The 25,190-nt window shown below is 42.4% G+C and overlaps 1 long non-coding RNA gene across 1 annotated transcript; it reads left to right on the forward strand.

Annotated features, from left to right (window-relative positions):
• Positions 1-218: 218 nt before the first annotated feature.
• Positions 219-11,045, forward strand: LOC135176549 (uncharacterized). The gene is made up of 3 exons (XR_010302714.1): positions 219-306; positions 7,724-7,905; positions 10,981-11,045. It is a non-coding gene; the product is annotated as an uncharacterized LOC135176549 (long non-coding RNA).
• Positions 11,046-25,190: the final 14,145 nt, after the last annotated feature.

The following is a 25,190-nucleotide window of genomic DNA, read 5'->3' on the forward strand; positions in this document are numbered from 1 at the left end:
TCAATTCACCACGAAAACTATGAGAAAAAATGGCAGAGATTATAAGGGTTTTTCCTAGGCACTCCAGCAAAAATCACAGCTGGACTGTAGAGAGCCATTTTTGGCGGAGGGCAAACCTGATGCACTTTGATCTGACAGCAAGGAACTTCTTCTGATGTAATATCTTCTCTATATTGTTGTATCACAGATTCACAGAATCACAAAATGGGGAGGATTGGAAGGAACCTCTGGAGATCATCATCCAGTCCAACTGCTCTGCTAAAGGAGGGTCATCCACAGCAGCTTGCCTGGGATCGCAATGTCTGGGTGAGTTGAATCTCTACAGAGGAGACTCCACAACCTCTCCGGGCAGCCTGCTCCTGAGCTCCAGTGTCCTCACACCAAAGCTTTTCCTCATGTTCAAATAGAACCTCCTGGCTTCCAGTTTGTGCCCATTGTCCTTTGTTCTGTCTTTGGGCACCACTGAAAAGAGTCTGGTCTCGTGCTCTTAGAATCAACCAGGTTGGAAGAGACCTCCAAGATCATCCAGGCCAACCTAGCACCCAGCCCTAGCCAATCAACTAGACCATGGCACTAAGTGCCTCATCCAGGCTTTTCTTGAACACCTCCAGGGATGGTGCCTCCACCACGTCCCTGGGCAGCCCATTCCAATGGCAAATCTTGACTCCCACTCTTTAGCTATTGATTACAAAACTGCTCCAGTCTCCTCAGCATCTTTGTAAATATGCATATGTCAGCTTCTCTTCATTCTTTGAGTTCTGTCAGAGCCATGGAGTTCATTGCATGATGTTTTAATTTATTTTACTCAAATGCCTTTCTTCTTCACAATTAAAAAAAAACAAACCAAAGAAACAAATGAAGAAACCCAACTAACCAACTGAAAAAAACCCTCACCCAACCCCCACCCTTTGGGTATTGACAAACATTGATCAGTTCTCTCAGCCTGCTCTTCTCCAGGCTCAACAGTCCCAAGCCTCTCAGCCTTTCCTCCTCACAGAGATGCTTCAGTCCCCTCAGCATTTCTGTAGGCTCTGTGGACTCTCTCCAGCAGTTCCCTGTCTCTCTTGAACTGGGTATTCCAGAACTGGACTCTCGACCTAGACGTGGCTGCACTAGGGCAGAGTATATCAGTGCATTCTCATTACTCTTTGAATTGCTGTGACATACTTTCATGAGATGTGTGATGTGTTGCAAGTATTTGGGGAAAAAAGCCAGCTTTGTCCTTCCTCTGTCTCCAAATAATTTCAGGAGTTGCAGAAATGTCTGTTTTCTAATCCACCTGCACACTAAGAGATTTTGTCCATCTGATTTTTTACTTAGCTAAGTGCACTGGGAATGATGCAAAGCAGGCTTGATGTATTCCTGCTTTTCAGATGCTAGCAAGGATTTCAAAAATGTGCTTTATGCTGGGCTTATTTTGTTTGGTGTTTTTTTTTTTTTTGGTTGACTGAATCACCTATATTCCTTGAAATGGTGTTTAGTAATTCTCAGCAGCTGCAGAGATGCCTACTGGGAAGTGGTCAACTGATCACAACAAACCCCACTGACTCCAGACTCTCCTACTGCTTTAACTCAATTTCACTTTTCTTACCCAAAGTCACATCTCTTAGGAAAGTCCCAGAAATGCTGTTTGCTGTGAAGCATGGTTTTAATATTATCACAGCTATCTGAGAGGGCAAAAGTATTTGGTACTGAAGGAAGAAAGAATTCTGGATTTACCAAAAGCAATACCCACGTTTGCTGCTAATGCTCACTTCATAGTCTATCTTCAGCTAAAACATTTCCCCCTTGATGCTGGTTGTAACTTCTGTGAATATGAAAGGTGATGTCCATTCTTCATCTCTGTCTTCATCTCCTATAATAATTACAGGAAAAATGGAAGCTTGGGGATATTTTTTTTTCCTCTTTGTCCCAGATTGATAATATATTGTTGGGATTCAATGGTTGTTAAAAAGTCAGGTGGGGAAGTTTGGACATGATAATTAAAAGACAGATGGGTTTTAAATAAAGATAGATGCTGAAATCAAAACCCCTAGAGCTGACCCATAACAAAAGCACTTGCCTCTTCACAAATGACTATGAGCTTAGTAATGTGTTGCACAGAGAGATGTGATAGAAGTTGTAACAGGAGAGGTATAGGCTGGATGTTAGGAGGAAGTTAGTGCCATGGTCTAGTTGACTGGCTAGGGCTGGGTGCTAGGTTGGATTGGATGATCTTGGGTGTCTCTTCCAACCTGGTTGATTCTATGATTCTAAGCTCTTCACAGAGAGAGTGATTTGCCATTGGAATGGGCTGCCCAGGGAGGTGGTGGAGTTGCAACCCCTAGAGGTGTTCAAGAAAAGACAGGATGAGGCACTTAATGCCATGGTCTAGTTGACTGGATAGGGCTGGGTGCTAGGTTGGGCTGAATGACCTTGGAGTTCTCTTCCAACCTGGTTGATTCTCTGATTCTATGAAATAGACCATTTTGTCTGACCAGCTGTTTGTCACGTTCAATGGCAGAGATGTGGTGCTGAGTGGCATAGTTTAGCATCAGATTTGGTTGAGTTAGATAATGCTTGGACTCAATGGTCTTGAAGATCTTCTCCAACCAAAACAACTCAATGGTTCTACGATGATGAATATATCATTACCCTTACTTGCCAAAAAGTGATTAGATAAGATTTTCAGAAAAGTTCAGTTTTTGCATGCCCAGCATGAAGTCCAGAGGAATGATGCCCTGAGCCCAATTCATACCACACGGGAAAGGCCAAAATGCCACCTCCTGCACTGTGATACATGCATGAGTGTAATAGTTTGAATCAGAACAAAATGGGTCAAACCGGACCAGTCGGTTAAGCTGTCTATTTTCTCAACGCAGAAGAGAGGGAAAAGTAACACCCACAAAGTCTGGATTGAGACACACACACACACACAAAGGTGAGATAAGAACAGAGTTTACAGACCAAAATCAGATAAACATGGTACAAAATGAATAATTACCTTAGCCTATTAACAGAAAAAGCACTACACAAAGCAGTAGCAAGCAAGCCAATAGCCCAAGCCAGAAAACTAATCATAGACTCAACCAGGTTGGAAGAGACCTCCAAGATCATCCAGTCCAACCTAGCACCCAGCCCTCCCTCCTTCCTTGTCCTGCCTCTGTCCCAGCAGAAAAGATCAGTACTCAAGAACCCAGAAGCAGCAACTGAAACAGGAAGCCTCCCATGTTACAATCTGAACTTCAAACCCCATAATACTTCACTCCAGCTAGCACTTTCATTTTTGAAGCTGTCATGCATGTAGCATGGTATGAATAGCAACAGCAGATTCAACCCAATCCATGACAACCAGGCTTCTGAGTAGCCACACGCTTGTGTATATTTGCTGTTGGTTCCTCTTAGTCTTCAGCCAGCTTTTCAACCAAAGCACCATATCAGGTAGATAGAAAGGAGCTGCAGCCAGAAGATGGAAATAAGCAGAATCTCAAATTAAAATAGGTAAAATAGGTACTTCATAGACAGAGACCTTAATTTCTAAATTAGATTGCCCTTTGCAGCTTTTTGCCTTCTTTGCAGTGCTCTTTAGCAGTGGAAATATCCAAGCAGTTTGCTTCTTGCTCCATAGAAGACCTCCAGTAGATCTAGTAACACTCGGCAGTCAAATCATTCAGATCTCCCATTTTGGGACATCATCTTTCCTTCTTTGTTCCTCCCTCTGAGAGAAAACTTTCTTTCATTGTTAAGTCAAAACCAAGAAAACAATATTCTTTGGTTCTGTGGCTTTAGCCCTAATGATGGTAGGAGTCACAGCCTAGGAAGCAACATCCTCTGTGTGTTGGATCTTCAATACATCAAACGCCAAAGTTGGCATTGTTTTGAGAGGGTTAACTAAGATTAATGAGAAAAGAAACATGAAGCCATGGAGGATCAACATTACAAATCAATGGCTGAATAAATTTAATGTGTATTCCAGCTGTACTTTACCTGGCATGTGGCTGATTCTTAAGAGTGTATCTTTTATGCTTCTAAATAACCCAGTAAGACGGGAACACTGCTTCCACTTTAATAATCCTTTATTTAAGGTTTATACAGTAGTCAATGTATTGATTTAGGAGGAATTTGTGGAATAAAAAAAGAATGCTTAATAAGGTAGAGATAAACTCCTCCAGCTTTCTTCATTCCCCATCCTTAACATTTGCAAACTGGTAACGTCAACATTTTAATTCTGGACAATGGACGTAATTAGCAAATAAACCTGGCTTTGCTGGCAGTCAACATTAGTTTGAACCTTAGACTTTTAATGGGTGAAGTAACTCCCTCGAAAGGTAAACTCTTTAAATTACAGGGCTTTATCAGCATTCAGTAACTTTTGAAAGCTCCCCTTGTAGCAGCAGATGAAAAGAGAAGGCATATTTCATTTATTTATGCCTAATTATTGCTCAGAGCTGGGAGGTGCGACCTGTGTCTCTGCAAATCAGACCCTTTGTCGTTAAACTTCACAACACCGATGACTTTGCTTGGTTCCTTTAATCAAAACACTATTAGCCTTAAATTGCCTCTTAAAAATCACCATTTGCTAGCAAATCTGACCAAGTGGCTTCCCCTCCCAATAATTACGCGTATAAAGCTGGCGACAAAAGGAGACCTTTTACATCTCTGAACGGTTTTGCAGTCCAGCCTCATAATCAGATTCTAGAAATTGAACTTGCAGAAAGTTTGTGCTAGCCTTGTGGATTTTCATTTCAGATGTTGTCAACTCAAGGGCATTTGGACCAATCAATATCTGTCTGTCTTCTCGCACAGAGAAAGTTGGCTATTAGAAAAGAGAGGCTTACAGCAGGCTCAGCCAATACCATTAGCCCTAGCCTAAGGGCAGTTGTGTCCATGTGCCGGGGTAGGCACCTGCCCCCTCCCCTCCCCCACCATTAAGAAGGCCACTGGGGATGTCATTTGGACATAGCGGGCAAAGAGCACTTCTTTATTCTTTCTCTTTTTTACACCCAGACTTCACCAAAAATCAATAAATCTGTTCTTTGCTTATTTTCAGAACTTTACTTCAATATAAGCAAGGACTTTCCTTCCAGCTACAAACTCCAGTAGCACCAACTCAGGGATTTTTTATTTTTGTGTGTGTACATTTTTCTTTATTTTCCTTTCTCTGCTCCAATTTGAGAAATAATTGGAAATAATATCCACTGTTTCTTCTTTTCCCTGATAAAGATTTTTTAGGAGAAAGGTCTTCATCTGCTGACTCTTTTCATGATTCAGCACTTGATTTTTCTCTCCTTGCTGTCCTCTTACAGCTAATGATTTTATATGATCAGGCAACAAAATCATGTATTTGTGTATTTGTTTTTTCAGTTAACAAAGTTTGGATTTTTTTTCCATCCTGAATTAGATTTTGCTGTTCTCTGTGTTCAAGGTACTATTGGTGATTCTACTTTTGATAATTCTTTAAGAATGAAACCATCACTGATCAATTTTAGGCATTGCAATATTTCTATGCTGGGGATCTGTGTGTGTGTTCTGGAAAGTCATCAAGTCCGCTCTTGGGTGTTGTGAAATTGTTTTTTTGAAGGAAGCATTTTTTAATCTACTCTTTCTCTGGAATAAGAGAAAAAAAAATAAGTTAAAGGATAATTGAACTCGGTAAACTAATGACCAAGCCAACTGAGAGTGAAGCCATTAGGGATGTTAAATATGGGACCTTGGAAACCTGCAAGGAATGCTGGCAGATTGTCCTTGAAGGGCTATTCACTAAGAAGATGATGGTACAGGACAAAAGGAGAGAGCAAAAGCAGAAATGGAGTTGATGTGGACAAAGAGAATGGCACAGTAGAGATTATTCGCCCCCCAAAAAAAGGAAGAAATAACCAATTTGGAAGTTAAATATTAATCAAATGACCTGTGAGAGCCTTTTGAGATCCAAAGCTTTCCAAATTCTCTCAGATAACCTTATGATAACAGAGTTGTTCTGGAAGTTCATCCAAGCTCCTATTGCAACAAATGACCCAACCCCTTTCCTAAGAATCATAGAATCATTAAAGTTGGAAAATACCTCTGAGATGATCAAATCCAACCATGAACCCCATACTACCATGGCCACTAAACCATGTCCTGAATCTGTGAACAGTTTGGCTGGCTTGATTTGGAATGCTTTAATTGACACTTCTCCCATTTTAAATCATAAGCAAGACACTCCAAACAGGGCAGTAAGGACCAAGAAACCTTTGTTGGTGTGGATTCTGGATGGACATTACCATGGCTGAAAATCTGGTGGGTGTCACCATGGCTGATGTGGATTACAAATCTATTTTCTCAGTGGTGGAAGTGTATGGGAGGATTCTTGTGGCTGGATTGCCCAGGGTGTGTTGAGAAGATGATGCAGAGGGCAGAACTAACACTGAGAGGAGGTTGGTAACTGGGAAAGGGGTTGTTTCCTTAAGAGTGGATTTCCATGTAACTGGCAGATGTGAAACAGACTTTATGATAAACAGCTCTTCAGTCTGAAGGTGATGAGGCATTGAAACAGGTTGACTAGAGAAGTTGTGGACAATCCAAGCCTGGAATTAGTCAAGGCCAGGTTGGCTGGGATCTGTTGTAGTAGGTGTCCCTGCCCGTAGCAGAGGGTTTGGAACTAGATGATCTTTAAGGCGCTTTCTACCTCAAACCATTCTATGATTCTATGACCCTGCAACACAGAGTAATTTCTGAAGCTGCTTTTAATTAGCACGTTTGTTGTTGTTTTAGAGTAGTTTTTAATCTATTCTCCCTCCTCCTCCCCTCCGCCTCTTTAAAATGTACAAGTTTTGGGTTCTGCTCACAACCTGGCAAGACTTGAAGTCCTTGTGCAGCAGTACTTGTTTCATTGCAGCAGCATCCTGGGATCACTTATGACAGTTAGCAGTGCTTAAGGGGTAGAGGCTAGGGTACTGTAAAGTGAAAAGCTGCAACACAAAGAAAATAAGTTGCATTTCCTACAAACCCCTGAAACAGCTGCATTTCATCTAAGTAGTGAAATGTATATGAAAGAAAACATGTATATACAAGCATAATCTTATTTACTGCCTCAGTTATAATGACTTGGTAGGACTTTTGGAGACTGATGGGTAAAAGGGGTAGACTTAGTGGCCCTTTAATCTCCAGAGCTGAAAATATTTCTTCATTTGAGTGAGGAAACTTGTTATGCCACAGAGTGGTTATTCATTGTATGGATTATTGTTCTGAGCTAGAGGAAGATCTTTTTTTGTTGTTGTTTTTTTTTTTTTTTCACATTTAAATGGAAAGAAAAAATAAATAGCATGTCCTTTTCAAGGCAAACATTTCAAAATGACTAGTCAATACCAACTATTAAATAAAATAATAAAAGAAAGATAGGTCCCCCAGCTGTGCTCCCACATCATTAAACTCAGAGGGAGTTTTGTTGCAGACATTGAGGAGCCAAGATCCTACCCTCATACACCTGTCACAGCGAAAAGATCTGACTAAAGCAATCACTCCTAGAACTGCTGTCTAAATGTCATTATGATCACTGAGTTATTTGGTTTAGCTTTTTGGTAACATTGAAGTTTGTGCTCGTTTACATTTTTCTGTTTGCCTTGGAAGAGGCATTCTGGACTAATTAGATTTTGGAGTTAACATTCATGATATGAGTAAATATAGCACAGTCCCAGGTAAGCCCAATATAGACCCAGTGTCCTGCCAAGGCTGCCATGTGTGTTTCTACTTCATTCTTCTGCAGGCTTTGATGAAGTCTCCAATGCACTTACCTCAAACCAAAGAGATACCGGCTGTGGGAAGAGAAATATCAAACAATTTGACAACACTTGTTTCTTACCTGGATGTTGCTTGCCAGTTCTGCTAAACCACTAAAAGGTGATTTCAAATCCCAGCCATTCATCTGTCCAGAGATACAGCATGAAGGTATGAAATAAATTAAATAATGCATTACAAAACTGTAAAGTCTCCTTAAGAAAAGAGTTGTCATAGAGCTGTTGTTCTACTCTTCACACTATCTTTTCAGAGGAACATTTTGCCAAACCTTTTCACTGAAGTTCATGTGTATATACATATATGTTAATGTATGTTTTAAGCTGGTCTTTCTGTACTATGGAATGGAACATTTTGCCAAGCTTTTTCACTGAAGTGCATATATATATATATATACATATATATGTTAATGTATGTTTTAAGCTGGTCCTTCTGTACTATGGAATGGAACATTTTGCCAAGCTTTTTCACTGAAGTGCATATATATATACATATATATGTTAATGTATGTTTTAAGCTGGTCCTTCTGTACTATGGAATGGAACATTTTGCCAAGCTTTTTCACTGAAGTGCATATATATACATATATATGTTAATGTATGTTTTAAGCTGGTCCTTCTGTACTATGGAATGGAACATTTTGCCAAACCTTTTCACTGAAGTGCATATACATATATATGTTAATGTAGTTTTCAAGCTGGTCCTTCTATACGATGGAATTTGCACCTGTGTGGACGTGGGAGTCCAGCAGAGGTAGGATTGGGGTACTGATGAGACGACTCAGTCCGAGTTAGCTGCAAGCAGTACACTTTATCGAGGCAATACATCAGCTTATATGCTACTTGGAAGAGGCGTGAATAACTAACATAGTTTGAGATTGGTACATGTGAAAAGTACAGATTGGCTCAAGGTTATGTGTGTGTCACAGATAGGTCAATCTATATCAACAACCTGTAAAGTCTGTCCCCTGCAGCTGGCAGGCTCTGCCCCACTGCAGCTGCATGTGGAGGGTGCCACCCACTGCCTGGCTTCCTGCCTCCGAGAGGGACTCAAGGACACTTTGCAGCATTTACCATTGGAATGGGCTGCCCAGGGAGGTGGTAGAGTCACCATCCCTGGAGGTGTTCAAGAGGAGACTGGATAAGGCAATTAGTGCCATGGTCTAGATGACTGGTTAGGGTTGGGTGCTAGGTTGGACTGGATGATCTTGGAGGTCTCTTCCAACCTGGTTGATTCTATGATTCTGTGTCCTGCTAGCAAGAAATCCTTCCACACTACTGTATAGACAATAATGTGATTGTGATTTCTGCCATCAGAAGAGAAAAGGTTTCTAAAAGTTTATTTATTACCTTCTTGAGATCAAGTATGTCCAAAACCAAGCCTGAATGACAAAGAATGTAGTAGTGGTTTAGTGTATTAGAAGAATCCATGAATGAAAACAAGGCCCCACTTCTCAAACTTGAAAAGCTCTTTGTGTTTCTCAGTGTCCAAATCTATGTGAGTAACTGAGCTTTTGAAACTGAAATATCAGGAGCAGCAAAACAGCTCCTTAAACACAGAATTTTTTAATTAGATCATAGAATCAACCAGGTTGGAAGAGACCTCCAGGATCACCCAGTCCAACCTAGCACCCAACCCTAGCCAGTCAACTAGACCATGGCACTAAGTGCCTCAGCCACTCTTTTCTTGAAGACCTCCAGGGACAGCAACTCCACCACCTCCCTGGGCAGCCCATTCCAATGCCAATCACTCTCTCTGGCAACAACTTCCTCCTAACATCCAGCCTAGACTTTCCCCAGCACAACTTGAGACTCTGTCCCCTTGTTCTGTTGTTGGTTGCATGGAAGAAGAGGCCACCCCCCAGAATCCCAGGGGCTGGAGGAGACCCACATATCTTGATGTAAAAATCATTTAAAGAGGATGAATGCTCACCTGAAGCATGCTGTGTAGCTTTTTATTCCATAGCACCACAGAACAATAGAATCATTTAGATTGGAAAAGTCTGTCGAGATCATCAAGTCCAACCATTAACAACAAACACCACATCTACATGGCTTCTGGACAAATCCAGAGATGAGAACTCTACCACGTCCCTGAGCAGCCTATTCCAAAGCCTGACAACCCTTTTAATGTTTGTGGGGTTTTTTTTTGTTTGGTTGGTTTTTGTGTGTGTGTGTGTGATTTTATTTGTTTGGTTTTGATTTTGGTTTGTTTTCTTTTTTTTAATCCCTAATGTCCAGCCTAAGCCTCTCTTGGTGCAGCTTGAGGCCATTTATTCATCTTAAGCTGGGAAACTTGTTTTATCTCCGAAGCTTCTAAGCCCAATCTTGGCCTTGTCAACAAGGCTGAGGGATGGGTTGGACTCGATGATCTTGGAGGTCTCTTCCAACGTGGTTGATTCTATGATTCTGTAGGTCAGAATTACAGTCACATTTCTACAGGCCCAATGGACATGATTGACTTCTATTTGTGGTGTACAAATTGCTTCTGTTTGGAAGAAATGCAGCCAGTAACTTTTCAGTGGTGTCCAGGGATAGAAAAAGGGTCAATGAGCACAAACTACCAAACAGGAAGTTCCACCTAAAGTTAAGAACGAACCTCTTTGGTGTGAGGGTGCTGGAGGCATAGAGAAGGCTGGCCAGAGAGGTTGTGGAGTCTCCATCTCTGGAGAGATTCCAAACCTGCCTGGACACTGCGCTTCTGAGCAAGCTGCTGTGGGTGACATGGCTTTATCAGAGGTGTTGAACTGAATGATCTCCAGAAGTCCTTTTCAACCCATACTATTCTGTGATCCTGTGGGAGGTGGTGGAGTCGCCGTCCCTGGAGCTGTTCAAGGCAGGATTGGACATGGCACTTGGTGCCATGGTCTAGCCTTGAGCTCTGTGGTAAAGGGTTGGACTTGATGATCTATGAGGTCTCTTCCAACCTTGGTGATACTGTGATACTGTGAAATCTCAATAACAATATAAATTAGAAAACCTACTCACACTGCTTATGAACTGAAGTCTGTAGGAAATAAGTTGCATGAATTTGCCACATAATCTTCTCAGAGGTTGATATTGTAAAGAAACAGCATGGTGTTACCTAAACCAAGCATGAATTGAAACCACAGCAGGAAATGCACAAATACTTCTTGAGGTGTACTTTAAAAATAATGTCTGGGGGGGGTGTTTGGTTTTGGTTTGGAAGTTTTTGTTTGTTTATTTTTTCCCCCTTTTTTTTCCCTAGGGTATTGGGAAATTTCAGCATTTAGAAGACAAGAAGATGGGGACAGATGACACGGTGGGGATGCAAACTCCCTCACTCTGTTTCGCCAGCCTGGGTCACTTTTTAACCGTGCGTGCAACCGCAGGTACAAACACATTTTTTTCTGTGGGTTCCCCAGTGTCAACAGTTGAGCACATTAGTGTCACTTGTGGCTGCAGCATCCGTGCTGTGGGCACCTGTCTAATGGACAGTGGTGGGAGACGGCAGACACAAAACCCCTGAGCTGGAGCCCATCAGGCGGCGAGCGTTGGATGTGTCAGCTCCTGCTTCTGTGCAGAAAATGTTTCTTATCGTCTCCAGCCTCGTTGCTCCCTGTGAGTGTGAATGCCAACTTTAGTGCCTGCTCCACTTCTTTCAGGTATTTTTGTGTCAACATCCCAGTAACATCCTAAAACCTTCTTTTTTTTTTTTTTTTTCTTTTACCTTTTTCTGACAGGGGTAGGAAATATTCTTCACCTCTGACCAAATCCTGACCACTTCCTGCTTGTTCAGGCAAAACTCTGTTTGGAAAATGCCTGATTGAAACAAAGAATGCTGAGATTCAGCCTTGTTGCATATTAACACTGCAAAAACATTAGAACTGTGAAGATATATATTTTTTTTTCAAAATCTGACCCATCATCAGTCTCTAAGGAGCAAGAAGAATCCATGTCTTAGAATTTTTAAAGACCTAATAAATAATTTGCCACAACCACAGGGTACCATGGCATAATGGAGCTAAGGCAATATTTAATTTGCTTATTTACAACATTAAGTAAAATATCCTGCTCCTTTTTTTTTCTTTTCTTTTCTTTTTCCAAGAAGATTTATTAGTATTTATTGTGATAAGCATTTGAAATCTCACTGCTTGCCTCTCAACAGACCTTCTTGGTGTGTTTTGGAGCCTCACACAGTTGAAATTATTCCATTATGCTATTAAAGCACTGAATGTGCAACATGCCGTACACCTCAAGGCATTTCTCAGTTCAGCTTTATCTTTTTTGAATACCTGTAGCTTCCTTTCTGCACTCACATTTTACTGCAAGCACTCTCTTGTATCTGCCAGTTAACTTTCCCTTGAAGCCCGGTGGCCTTCTCTGCTCTGGTGGTCACTCATCTTGCCCCTCTCAGATCTCGGAAGGGGGTGGCAAGAAACATAGTGAATGAAATATCAAGCAAATTCACATCAAATGGCAGTGTGACCCCCCCAGGTAATAAAGAGGCATCAGGTGTAAAAGCCTTCTGCACCATAACTTGTCATTCTCCTCGACGTTCGTGCGAGTCCCTTTCGGAGATGCTGCCAAAGTGCCTGCTCTGTCCGCATACACATTCAAGGTTGACTAATTCTGCACAATCCCTTCCCCTGATCACTGGTGTTAGGATTCTTAATTAGAAATGCAATGCTGGGTAGAGGGTGGTGGAGGGAAAGGAGAGGGGAAGAAACAAACAGCAGAGAGGAACTGGTTTGTTGATGCCTGTAGTCTCGGCTAAAATACAGCTCCTGCTGCATTTCTTCCAGCAGCACAAGCTGAATCTTTTCCCTCATTTGATACAGTGACCTCTCAAGTGCATCATTGCCCTGAGGGCTGAGGGCAGTCCAGCAACTGTTAAACCCCTTGGGTTGATAATCTTCTCCCACATTTGCCCTTAACACCAGACATACCACCATTAGCTACAGCTCCACTGGTGCTCATTAGAGCCGATCAATATAGACTAACATAAAGAATGCTGCTGCACCTTCTGTTATTTTTCAGTGCCCACAAATTTACAGACTTTCACCTACAATGCAAGGCTTTGCTGCTGTACTATGTTAAAAAAAAGAGGATTTGAGACAAAAAAAAACCAAACAAACCCCACAAACCAACAACCCAACAAACCCCAGACAGTTTTTAGTAGATGCCTAAATGTTATTTATCTTGCTGCTCAAAAAAAAGAACTTGTTACTAGAAAGCCTGCAGAAGATCCTTGGTACCAAATTCTCTTTGGGTTAAGTTACCATAAAATTGCAACTCTGATGAATCGCAGTGGATGCATTGGCACTTTTTAACATGAAAGAGTTTCTGAGGTTGGAAAGTGTATTCAAATGCTTTTGTGAGCTTAACTTGATATATTTAAACCTGCAGACTGCAAACCGTGCTGTTGGGCTGTGTGGCCAGTTGAAGGTCTATACATTGGAGATGTATATGTAGAGTGGCTACTCTACACTGGGCACTGCATGCTATCACCAGCAGGTGTTGCCAAAGATTATAGCAAGAACAGCAACAACAATTAGCAAATACACAATTATTCTTCTTCTTCCTCATTTTATCCCTAGGAGTCTTTTAGTGAGCAAGCTGAGGAAGTGTGGGATGGAAGAGCAGACAGTGAGGTGGGTTAGGAACTGGTTGCAAGATAGAGTTCAGAGGGTGGTGATCAATGGTGCCAGGTCCAGCTGGAGAGCTGTGACTAGTGGTGTCCCCCAGGGATCAGTGCTGGGTCTGGTGCTGTTCAGCGTCTTCATCAATGACATTGATGAGGGCACAGAGTGTCTACTCAGCAAGTTTGCTGATGACACCAAGCTGGGAGGCTTGGCTGATGCAGCTGAAGGCTGTGCAGCCATCCAGAGAAACCTGGACAGACTGGAGAGCTGGGCACAGAGGAACCAGATGAAGTTCAACAAGGACAAATGCAGAGTCCTGCATCTGGGGAGGAATAATAAACTGCACCAGTACAGGCTGGGAGGTGATCTGCTGGAGAGCAGCCCTGTGGAGAGGGACCTGGGGGTCCTGGTGGCTAACAAGTTAACCATGGCACAGCAATGAGCCGTTGTGGCCAAGAAGGCCAATTGGGATCCTGGGGTGTATTAGGTGGAGTCTGTCCAGCAGATCAAGGGAGGTTCTGCTCCCTCTCTACTCTGCCCTGCTGAGACCTCATCTTGAATACTGTGTTCAGTTTTGGGCTCCCCAGTTGAAGAGGGACAGGGATCTGCTGGGATGATTAGGGGACTGGAGGGCATGGCTTATGAGGAGAGGCTGAGGGACCTGGGGCTGTTTAGTCTGGAGAAAAGAAGACTTAAAGGGGATTTGATAAATCTTTGTAAGCATCTGAAGGCTGCCAGGAGTGGGGGGACAGGCTCTTTTCACTTGCTCCCTGGGATAGGACAAGGAGCAGTGGTTGTAAGTTGCAGCAAAAGAGGTTCTGCCTCATCACAAGGGGGAGCTTTACTGCAAGGGTCCCAGAGCACTGGAACAGACTCCCCAGGGAGGTTGTGGAGTCTCCTGTGGAGACTCTCAAGGCCTGTCTGAATGCGTTCCTCTGTGATGTGTGTTAGATAGCATTGTCCTGCTCTGGCAGGGGGAGGTTGGCCTCCTTGGATCTCCTTGGGTCCCTTCCATCCCCTAATATCCTGTGATCCCGTGAAAGGATCCACGTACCACTGATCACCAGAGGACACAGTTAACTATATGTAAAGGTACAAAAAAATTACCTAACATCTACTGGGCATTTTGCAAGGAATGATACAGAAATATTCAATTCAGTGGGAAAAATACTGTTCCTTTTTTTTTTTCTTTAACTTTTCATTTGCATTTGGAGAAAAGGAAAGTCAAAGAACTTCACGAAATTAACCAAAAGGTGATGCAATGTGAATATAAAAGTTAGGATTTCTTGTGTTTGGTTCCTTGTCCAGTTTGGTCATTCAGGCCTCTAGAACATAAAGTAAGGAAAACATAACATCCAGCCAACTACAGGGAAGTATTAACGGGATAGAAAAGAAACGTTTTATTCTGTGCAGAGATGAAAGGAGGTTGTAGCCAGGTGGGGCTTGGTCTCTTCTCCCAGGCAAGCAGCAACAGAACAAGGGGGGACAGTCTCAAGTTGTGCCAGGGGGACGTATAGGCTGGATGTTAGGAGGAAGTTGTTGCCAGTGAGAGTGATTGGCATTGGAATGGGCTGCCCAGGGAGGTGGTGGAGTCACCATCCCTGGAGGTGTTGAAGCAAAGCCTGGATGAGGCATTTAGTGCCATGTTCTAGTTGACTGGCTAGGGCTGGGTGCTAGGTTGGACTGGATGATGTTGGAGGTCTCTTCCAACCTGGTTGATTCTCTGATTCTATGGATATTACTTATCATGGATAAATGGAGCCATCTCATGTAAGTGGAAGGTTAAATGGATAAATGAAGATGGATATATAGGAAAGCTCCTCCTAAACTTATGGAAAAACTTCTTTGCTGTGAAGATGCTGGAGCCTTGGAGCATGCTTCCCAAAGAGGTTGTGGAGTTTCCTCCTCTGGAGAGATTTCAAGCCTTTCTTGGGTATGGTCATAGAATCACAGAATTGTTTTGGTTGGAAAAGGCCTTTAAGATCATCAAGGTCAATCATTATATAGTTACCGAGTCGCTAACCCATTTCCCTTAGCACATCTCTGCATCTTTTAAACATCTCCAGGGATTCATCCATCTCCCTCTTCTAGTTTTTGATAGCTCTTTCAGTGAAGAAGTTTCTTCTGTTATCCAATGTAAACCTCTCTTGCAACCTAAGGCCATTTCCTCTTATCCTACCACTTGTTCCTAGGGAAGAGATAGGCCCCCAGCTCGCTATATCCTTCTGGGCAACCTGCTATGGATGACTCTGCTTTAACAGGATGGTTTGATTAGATGATGTCTAATCCAGGGAGGTGGTTGAGGCCCCATGCCTGAAAGTGTTTAAGGCCAGGCTGGATGAGGCTCTGGCCATCCTGATCTAGGGTAGGGTAGGGTCTCCCTGTTCATGACAGGCAGGTTGGAACTAAATGATCCCTGTGGTCCCTTCCAGCCCTGACTGATTCTATGATTCTATGTCCAGAGATCTCTTCTAAAGTCCATGTTGTGATTCTGTATATGGAACGTTAAAAGTATTGGCAGAGCAAAGAAAGCCTCCTCATCACTTTTTTCTGTGTTGTTAAGGCATAAAGCCCTTTGTATGTTACTTAAAAGGGTGAACACTCGAATTGCTGAATGAAAAGGACTTTCAAGCTGCCCATCTGAGCTAAAGAAGCATATCTAGTACATGTTACCTGTTTTCAGCAGGTACATCACTCGACAGTTTAACTTTTCTCATAGTTCTTCACGGCTAAAGGCAATTAGCTGCTTCTGTTGCATCACTTATTTATTCAAGACCTTTCTGAAGAGCTGAAAGGGTATGAGAATTTCATTTGTGAAACTAGGGATTTCTCAAAGTCCATTAAAGCACCTTTACTTCTAGAACGACACAACTTCTCCAGATGCGTCCTTTCCTTTAGTGGACCTATTTGCATCTTAGGTATTACTTAGCATGAGTAATGTGGTAGGACTGAGCCCTTGATGATAGGCTGATTAATGAAATCCGTTCTGCTGGGTGAACATAATGGAAAATGTGATTCTGTTGGCTTCTAAAGTCTGAAATTCATCTCCATGCAAACGACACACTTTTTATGTATGTCATAAGCCTTCTACTATCCTTCTGCTTAGATGGGGATTTCATCCGGTGAATGGAAGGGTGGTTGCTACATCCATTAACGTCATTAAAATGTACCCAGTAAACCCATTGCTTGTGACATTGTCTCAAGTTTGAATTGTCCCTTCAAGAAGAACTTGGGTAAATCTGAGGATGATCAATCAGTGAATCAGATCTGAAAAAAAAACAACCTCCTTGAAATGGCACATTTTGTAGGGGGAAAAGGGGGAAAAAAGGGTTTTAAGGCACATTTAGTAGGGGGAAAAGGGAAAAAAAGGTTTTTAAGGCATATTTTGTAGGGGGGAAAAGGAAAAAAAGGTTTTTAAGGCACATTTTGTAGGGGGAAAAAGAGGAAAAAAGTTTTTAAGGCACATTTTGTAGGGGGAAAAAGAGGAAAAAAGTTTTTAAGGCACATTTTGTAGGGGGAAAAAGAGGAAAAAAGTTTTTAAGGCACATTTTGTAGGGGGAAAAAGGAGTAAAAAAGGTTTTAAAGCACATTTTGTAGGAGGAAAAAGGAATAAAAAAGGTTTTAAGGCACATTTTTCAGAGGGAACAAGGGGAAAAAAAGGTTTTTAAGGCACATTTTGCAGGGGAAAAAAGTTTAAGGCACATTTTGTAGGGGGGGGAAAGGAAAAAAAAAGTTTTTAAGGCACATTTTGTAGGGGGAAAAAGGAAAAGAAGTTTTTAAGGCACACTTTGTAGGGGGAAAAGGGGAAAAAAGTTTTTAAGGCTTCTGGTCTTAAAAAAAAAAGACTTTTAAGACTTTAAGCTTTAAAATATCACTTGGTATGTAATTTACTGAGGTAAAAATGTCAGCTAATTTCTAATTTGCACCTTTCTCCCTCAGCTGGCTGTGGTGGCTTGTCCTTATTCATAGTCTGCTGAATTAATGAGCTGTATGATCTGAGCTCCCCTGTTTATTTCCATGCAACTGTAAATCTTGCCCTTAAACTTCTGGTCAATGGGCTATGAGTTCCTTACTTCTCCCATGATGAAGACAGAAAAGAGCCATATTTTCCAAACCCTGCTTCATTTCTGTAGTTCTTTTCTGAATTCCCTCCAGTTTTTTTTTCCCAGCATCCACATTTCAAAGCATAGAATCCAAGAAGGAGAGCACATATCTCAACTGTGGGTTCACAAATCTTGCTGGCAGAAGCAATAATTCCTCACCACACCTACTCCATAGTCCATAATTTTCAATAATATCACAATCTGGAGCTAACAGAGGCTGTCCAATTGAGAGCAATATGTTGTGTGTTTTGATCAACAGGGAAAGGCTTTTAGGACCTTTCCGTTGTCAAAGCTGGAGATATATCTATATCTATATATAATCCAAGCTCTAATTATTGACCACGTTGGCACTTCATGCAACAATGTCTTTGGTTGTAAATTAGCTGGTTTTAATGGTCTGCAGCAACGCTTTCAACATCCTCTTTAGTGCCAAGTTTGACTGATGGAACTTGCTATATATGCTGACACTTTTTATTCTTAAACACCTGACGTGCAAGATGTTCCCGTGAGTTTTAAAGGGTAAGATAAAATGTCAAAAATTGTTCCAAAGTATCATGGAGATATATATATATATATTTTTCCCTCAGAAAGTTACATACTCAAAACTCTAATCAGTCCTCCTGGATTTATGAAATCCCTTGTTATCAGGGCGGTGTGAAAACTGGACCAGAGATAAAGAAAATGGTATTTTTATAGAGCAGTCCTTTGAGATGGGGCTGCTCCTCTGTTGTCAGTGTAGGCCAAAGTGCCAGTGGGAAGTGCAGTACATGACCTTAGTCAATTAGCAGGGTCTCCTTAATCTCCTGGGATTACTTTGATCTGCAATATCAAGTCTAACACCTTAATGAAATTTTACAGATAGTCACAGAAGACATCCATGTAGCGAGAAAACAATTTCATTTTATACCTAAACTCCTAACACATGCTTAATAAATCCCCAGAAGGGAAATAATAAACTATAACCATATTCAACATAAATTTCTTCTTTTTTTTTTTTTTCTTCACACTTTGTTTATGGCTGAGAAAAACAAGATTATAATAGATAGGACTTGGCTTCCGCACGCTGGGAGCAGATCAAGCAGCTGATTCGCATTTTTCATGTGGAAAACCTCTTATTTGTTGCTGTTAGGTTTTTAAATCTTCTGAAATAAGGGTGGCGTGTCAAACCTTGACTGTGTTGGCTGCGTGGATGTATTTCAGATGTATGAAATTTCCATAGCAGATCACCACCTTGCTTTGTTTCTTTTAACCCGGCACATTTGCTGATTCAAATCTCATTTGTCACCCTGATCTGATCAGTTTGGGTGGAGTTAATTTGCCCATTTCTGATAAAAACACTGAATAATTGTGTCAACAATTTTGCATCCTGTGTTGATTTTGCTTGGTGCTGTCCTCTCTGCTCATTCAGGCCGTTTCACCTGGTGTCTTGCAGGTCTCAGCTTGCAGAAATACAAAGTATAGGATTTTGTGTGTGTGTGTGTGTCTGGAAAAAGGCAAAAGGCTCCAGGCTTCCCTGCCCAGAAGTCAAAGTGCTGCACTGATTCACACTGTCGTAAGGAGAAGGGGAGGGAGCAAAGCATGGGGTTTAATTAGGCCACAGCTTTATTAACTCAATTTGTCTGGGAATTATGCTGTGATAATTCACACTGTGGATGTTTCCTTCCTTGCTGGTGGTGTGTGCTTCCCCTTACCCCACACTTCTGGGTACCCCTTGGGTGTGGGTGGTGAATCCTAATGTTTAACCTTCTCCTTTCTGCTGCTTCTTCTTTCCTCCAGCCTCCGTGGCCAAAGAGACCCAGCAGAGTCCCCTTTCACTGTCCATGAGCGGCTTGTCAGAGCATCCTGCAGTCAAGACTGGGCAGTAAGTTCTGCCACTGCCTTGATCTCCAGCTTCCTTGCAAAATCTCCAACAGTTTCCAGGTGGGAATTAAATGATCATTATGGATGCTTGGTGGTGAAAGAGCAGAGGACAAATCTCTCCAGCCACTGCCAGGAACCTTCATTGCTATTTGGGGAGGTTCCCAGCAGTGCTCAGGGAGACAACCTGCTCTGTGTGGTTGTAGTGGTTGTGGCTTCTCACTGCCTTTTGCAGGGAGAAAGGGCTCAGGCAGAAGAGAGGGGGTTTCCATGTTCCTGTAGCTCCACTGAAGCTAATTAGATGCCTCCTATGACTAAAATAAAGTGGATGTGGTCATCTCTACTGTAGCCACCAAGCCACCGCAGGAAAAACACAGCATTTTTTCCCTGCTGCTGTTGCTCTCAGGGCAATCCCTCTGCTTCTCTGAGGCATTTCACCAAAATATCTTTCTTTTTTTTTGGGGGGTGGGGGCGGGTCAGACTTGCAGTCTTGGGGCTTTAAAGGGGACTTCTATTCACATGAGGGTTTCAGCATTCCCCACCACTGCTCAAGAACATGCAACGTCTCTCCCGATGCTCTACACGCAAAACATATCTATCCGTAATTAGATATGATTAGAGGAACCAGAGATGTTCAAGAGCTCTCTTATATAAATTGCTTTTTGCAGTCAAATTAAGGTTTATTGCTGAGTGTCTTGTGGTTTACACCAACTCTGATTTGCTCTGTATTATACCCTCGTTGTGCTTGTTGCACTCATATAGCTGTAGAGCAAAAACTAAATCAGCTCTCCCTGTAGGCACAACAAGTGAGCTTTCCAGTGTGTAGAACTCAATGGACAATCCCCACAACATTTTTCTGGTTCTTAATACATTCAGTAACTGTAAAAACCTCTTAAAATTGAACAAGGTTGTAAAACTTGGCTCTGTGCTGATTCTCCTAATTAACATATGACAGATACATGCAGTCATTCTGCTGTGCTCTCCTTCAGTAACTGCTTCACATAACGATAAAACGGCTTCCGCAAGGTAGTGCAGGCAGCAGCTTTGTCTTCCTGCACATCTGTTGCATTTTTTAAAGGGGGGGAAAAAAAATCAAGTTTTAATTTTTAAAACCTCAATTTTAATAATGCATGAAAAATCCTGAAAAAATTCCACTTTGTTTTCATCCAGGTCTCAGCTTGCATCTCTTTCAGTGTCGCCAAATGTTCCCAAGGTGCTTTCTATCCCCTATATCATCCTGACCATGTCGGAGTGCTCCCAGTAACCAAGGTGAGTAGCACCAAATCCTGGCACTGGTGAGTCAGTGTCAGGATTGTGAGAGCACACACACCTTTAACAAATCAAAATGAGTTCAAGGGATGTGTGAAGATGCAGAGCCCAGGGATGTAATCACAGAACCATTTTGGTTGGAAAAGACCTTTAAGATCGTCAAATCCAGCACTAGCATGCCCATTAAACCATGTCCTGAAGTGCCATGTCTACATGCTTTTTGAGCATCTCCAGGGCTGGTGACTCCACCACCTTCCTGGGTAGACTATTCTTAGGTTAGCCAGGGAGGTGGTGTGGGGCCTCCTACCTGGAAACACTTAAGGACAGGCTTGATGGGACTCTGAGCAACCTGATCCAATTGGAGATGCCTCTGATTACTGCAGGGTGGATAAACCGGATGACCTCTAGACATCCTTTCCAATTCAAGTAATTCTGTGATTCAAATATTCTGTGATTCTATGATTCCAGTGCCTGATCAATGAATGATATCAGTGAGAAGGAAACCTTTTGAGACAGGTCAGCACCTTTTCAGCACCTTTTCAGCACCTCAGCAGTGCCCATACTTGTTATGCAATTTCTCAGCTGTAAAAGCTGTTGGTTATCCTTACTTACCACCTTTTATTTCCCCTCCTATATCTCTTCTTGTAGAGCATCTAAGACCTCCAAAAGTGTCATTCAAACTTCAGCACTATCAATATCCAACAGTAACAACACACCTGGATAATCTGTACTCACAAGTCAGCTGTACCATTCTTATTATCAGTAGAAATAACTTGTTGCTACATGGGGAACTTTGTTCTGTGCTTACCAGCCAAGACGGCCAAAGGGATCCTGGGGTGTATTAGGAAGAGTGTGTCCAGCAGATCAAGGGAGGTTCTCCTTCCCCTCTAATGTGCCCTGGTGAGACCCCCATCTTGAGCACTGCATTCAGTTTTGGGCTCCCCAGTTGAAGAGGGACAGGGATCTGCTGGAGAGGGTCCAGCAGAGGGCTACAAGGATGATTAGGGGACTGGAACACTGCCTGATGAGGAGAGGCTGAGGGACCTGGGGCTGTTTAGTCTGGAAAAGAGAAGACTGAGAGGGGATTAATAAATGCTTATAAGTATCTCAGGGCTGGAGGTCAGAAGGCTGGGGAACAGGCTCTGCTCACTTGCTCCCTGTGATAGGACAAGGAGCGATAGGTGTTGCAACACAAGAAGTTCCACCTCAACACAAGGGGGATTTTCTCTACTGTAAGTGTCACAGAGCACTGGAACAGGCTCCCCAGAGAGGTTGTGGAGTCTCCTTCTCTGGATGCACTCCTTTGTGATATAAGATAGATTGTATAGTCCTGCTCTGGCAGGGGGATTGGACTCGATGATCTCTTTGGGTCCCTTCCAACCCCTGACATTCTGTGATCCTGTGATCTCAAAGCCCATCAGAAAAGCACAAAGCTTCAGCTTTGAAGCTGCTGGAAGCTTGGCAATAACTAAGTTACTGCTGCTTGTTAGGAGATGTGGAGCCAGGTGAGACACCACAGCCAGGAGGACAGAGTACCCACCACAGTACCCAGCCAATATGGAAAGAGAAGACTCAGAGATGGTGATCAGATCCAGCTAAGTGTCCAAATCTTCACACAAACTTAGTCTAAGGCAGGTCCAAGGTCAATCATGAAAGTCGGTCAGAGTCCAGACCTAGCTAGTTGCAGGTACACTTCCAAGAGCAGCTCAGGCCTGGAATGTGGCCTGGCTAGAAGGGTGTTTCTGATGATGAGTAGAGAACTTGGTGTATCTCTCTTCAAATATTTGAGCTGTTGGTCAAAACACATGCACAAAAAAATAGCTGTTTAATGTCAATAGAAACTCCTGAAAAGCAAAACTGCAAAAATATCCAAACTGTGCAAGCCCAGCACATGTTGGAGTGAGATGAATTAGGACTGCAAACACAACTCACTATTTTTCCCTAAGCAAACAAACTTTTCATTAACTGTTTATAGCATATTTGGCTTTCAATTGTTAACCTATAGCCAAAATACGGTAATTAAAGTGTTTTTCACACGTGCTCATAGGACTTTCTAAATTAGTTATTCTGTAGCCTTTGGGGGGTCTTCATTTGACACAAATATCCCTGAATCATAGAATCAACCAGGTTGGAAGAGACCTCCAAGATCATCCAGCCCAACCTAGCACCCAGCCCTAGCCAGTCAACTAGACCATGGCACTAAGTGCCTCAGCCAGTCTTTTCTTGATGAACTCCAGGGATGGTGCCTCCACCACCTCCCTACGCAGCCCATTCCAATGCCAATCACTCTCTCTGTGAAGAACTTCCTCCTAACATCCAGCCAAGACCTATCCTGGCACAACTTGAGACTGTGTCCCCTTGTTCTATTGCTGGTTGCCTGGGAGAAGAGGCCACCCCCCACCTGGCTAGAATGTCCAATGAAGAAAACCTCTAAGAGAAATTCTCATGGAAGCATGAAGACCCATTTCAAACAGGTCTTCAAAAATGTGTCAAAAGGTAAACAGTGAAGTCTAGGTAAAGATTTGGTAATTTTTAGCTGACTTATCTATCTCAGTTTCATAACTTCAATTGTTTTAGGCAATCAAAGATGCTTCTTGTTGTTTGGTTGTTTTTGTGATCAGGTGTATCGTAAGTCTCTCTTGCAAACATTATTGGGCTTTAAGTCTTTGTCCACATGGGAGGTCTCACAAGTGTAGAGCATGAGAAGGTTCTTCCTCTGCAGTTTTACATTTGGGCAGGCAGTGTAGGGAAAGGGTGGGAGAAGGAGGAAATAACACTGTCCTCACTCTTCCATCGACAGAGAATAGAGTGTTTTAAACATTAAGTGATTCATGCCAAAGAAATGTAACCAGGGTTTTTGATTCCCTGGTCAGCACTTCAAGATCACACTTGAGTCCCACCATTCCCAACAAAATCCTTTGGCTGACAGTGTCCTTAAAGGATGTTATGAGGAAATAGAATGTTTCCTAAATTTAGGGCACAGACTGGAACCCAGGAGAACAGGAGAAATTTCTTCGGTGTGAGTGTGCCAGAGGCATGGAGCAGGCTGCCCAGAGAGGCTTCTTCTCTGGAAAGATTCCAAACCCACCTGGGCATTGTGATCCTGGGCATCCTGTTGTGGGTGACCCTTTTTTAGCAGAGGGCTTGGATTAGGTGATCTCCGGATATCTCTTCCAACCCCCACCATTCTGGGATTCTGGGATGTGTCTCTCCTCCTACCCAGAGTGATGATGATCCTGAGATACAAAACTTTATTTTCCCTTGCATTTTCAGGATCCTGTGTGGTAGGTGAAGCAGTGATGAGATGCAGATGGGAGACTGCAAAGCTCTCCTTAATGACTGTTGATGTTTCCCTGCGCATTGCCTAACAGAAGCAGACAGCAGCAATTCTTATCTTACCATGAGAAGCCTGACAGCACTGTATTTCTCTTGATGCCAGGATTATTTTGCTACAGACTCTAAAAACACACTCCAAAAATTCCTCAGGTTCATGTGGTGTTTGTGCCTGGATGCTGGTATATTTTGGTTGTGCAGGTAAGTCCCATGGGCATTTTAACTTTGAAACAATCCCATATAACAATAAGAAAGCTTTCCAATTTAAATATGTGAAATGTCTGTGTATAGGATTAAAAAAAAATAAAAATCTATATTCATTGTGGGGGAAAAAAATGAAATGGAAAAGATTACAAAAGAGCAAAAGCTCTAGGGTTCAAGCTAATTTTTCATCTTTTCCATGGGGAAAAACACTGGTAAATGTTAAGAAACACCCTTCAAGAACCTTTAATTTGTTTTTCACTCTCTAAGATATAGATTTTTCTACTTCTCATTTAAGTAAAAAATTTCCTGTGGGTTTATATAGAGTCATTTGAGGGGAAAAATAAATATATATATTTGTGTATTATTACATGCTTGCTAATATAGCTTTGATTATGCTGTCAGGTCAGCCTAGACAAAATTTGACTTGTAGCCAGGTCCCCTAATTTCCAGTATCTGCTCAGGAGGTATTTATTGCTGTGGATCACAGGCATTAATTGCAGGATCAGGTCCTTAGTCCAAAATCTTGGTTTCATTGCAATCAATGGCAAAATCACTTTTGACCCAATGTGGGTCACAGAATCACAGAACTTCTTAGATTGGAAAAGATCTTCAAGATCATTGATTCCAATCATTAGTTTCACACTGACAAGTCCTTGACTAAACCAAATCCCTCAGCACACATTATCACTATGAATCGCTATGGTTGGAAAGGACCACAAGGATCATAGAATCAACCATGTTGGAAGAGACCTCCAAGATCATCCAGTCCAACCTAGCACCCAGCCCTAGCCAGTCAACTAGACCATGGCACTAAGTGCCTCAGCCAGGCTTTGCTTCAACACCTCCAGGGATGGTGACTCCACCACCTCCCTGGGCAGCCCATTCCAATGCCAATCACTCTCTCTGTGAAGATCATCCAGCCCAAAAGACGTTGCCAATGTCAAAAGATGTTATGGAAATGGCAAAAGATGTTATGGCAATGGCAAAATGTCAGAAGATGTTATGGCAATAGCAAAGGACATTATGGCAATGCCATAGACATTGCCATAAATATCCAGACCTTTGAA

This window comes from Pogoniulus pusillus, chromosome 6 (genome assembly GCF_015220805.1).
Source record: "Pogoniulus pusillus isolate bPogPus1 chromosome 6, bPogPus1.pri, whole genome shotgun sequence".
In the NCBI taxonomy this organism is placed as follows: Eukaryota; Metazoa; Chordata; class Aves; order Piciformes; family Lybiidae; genus Pogoniulus; species Pogoniulus pusillus.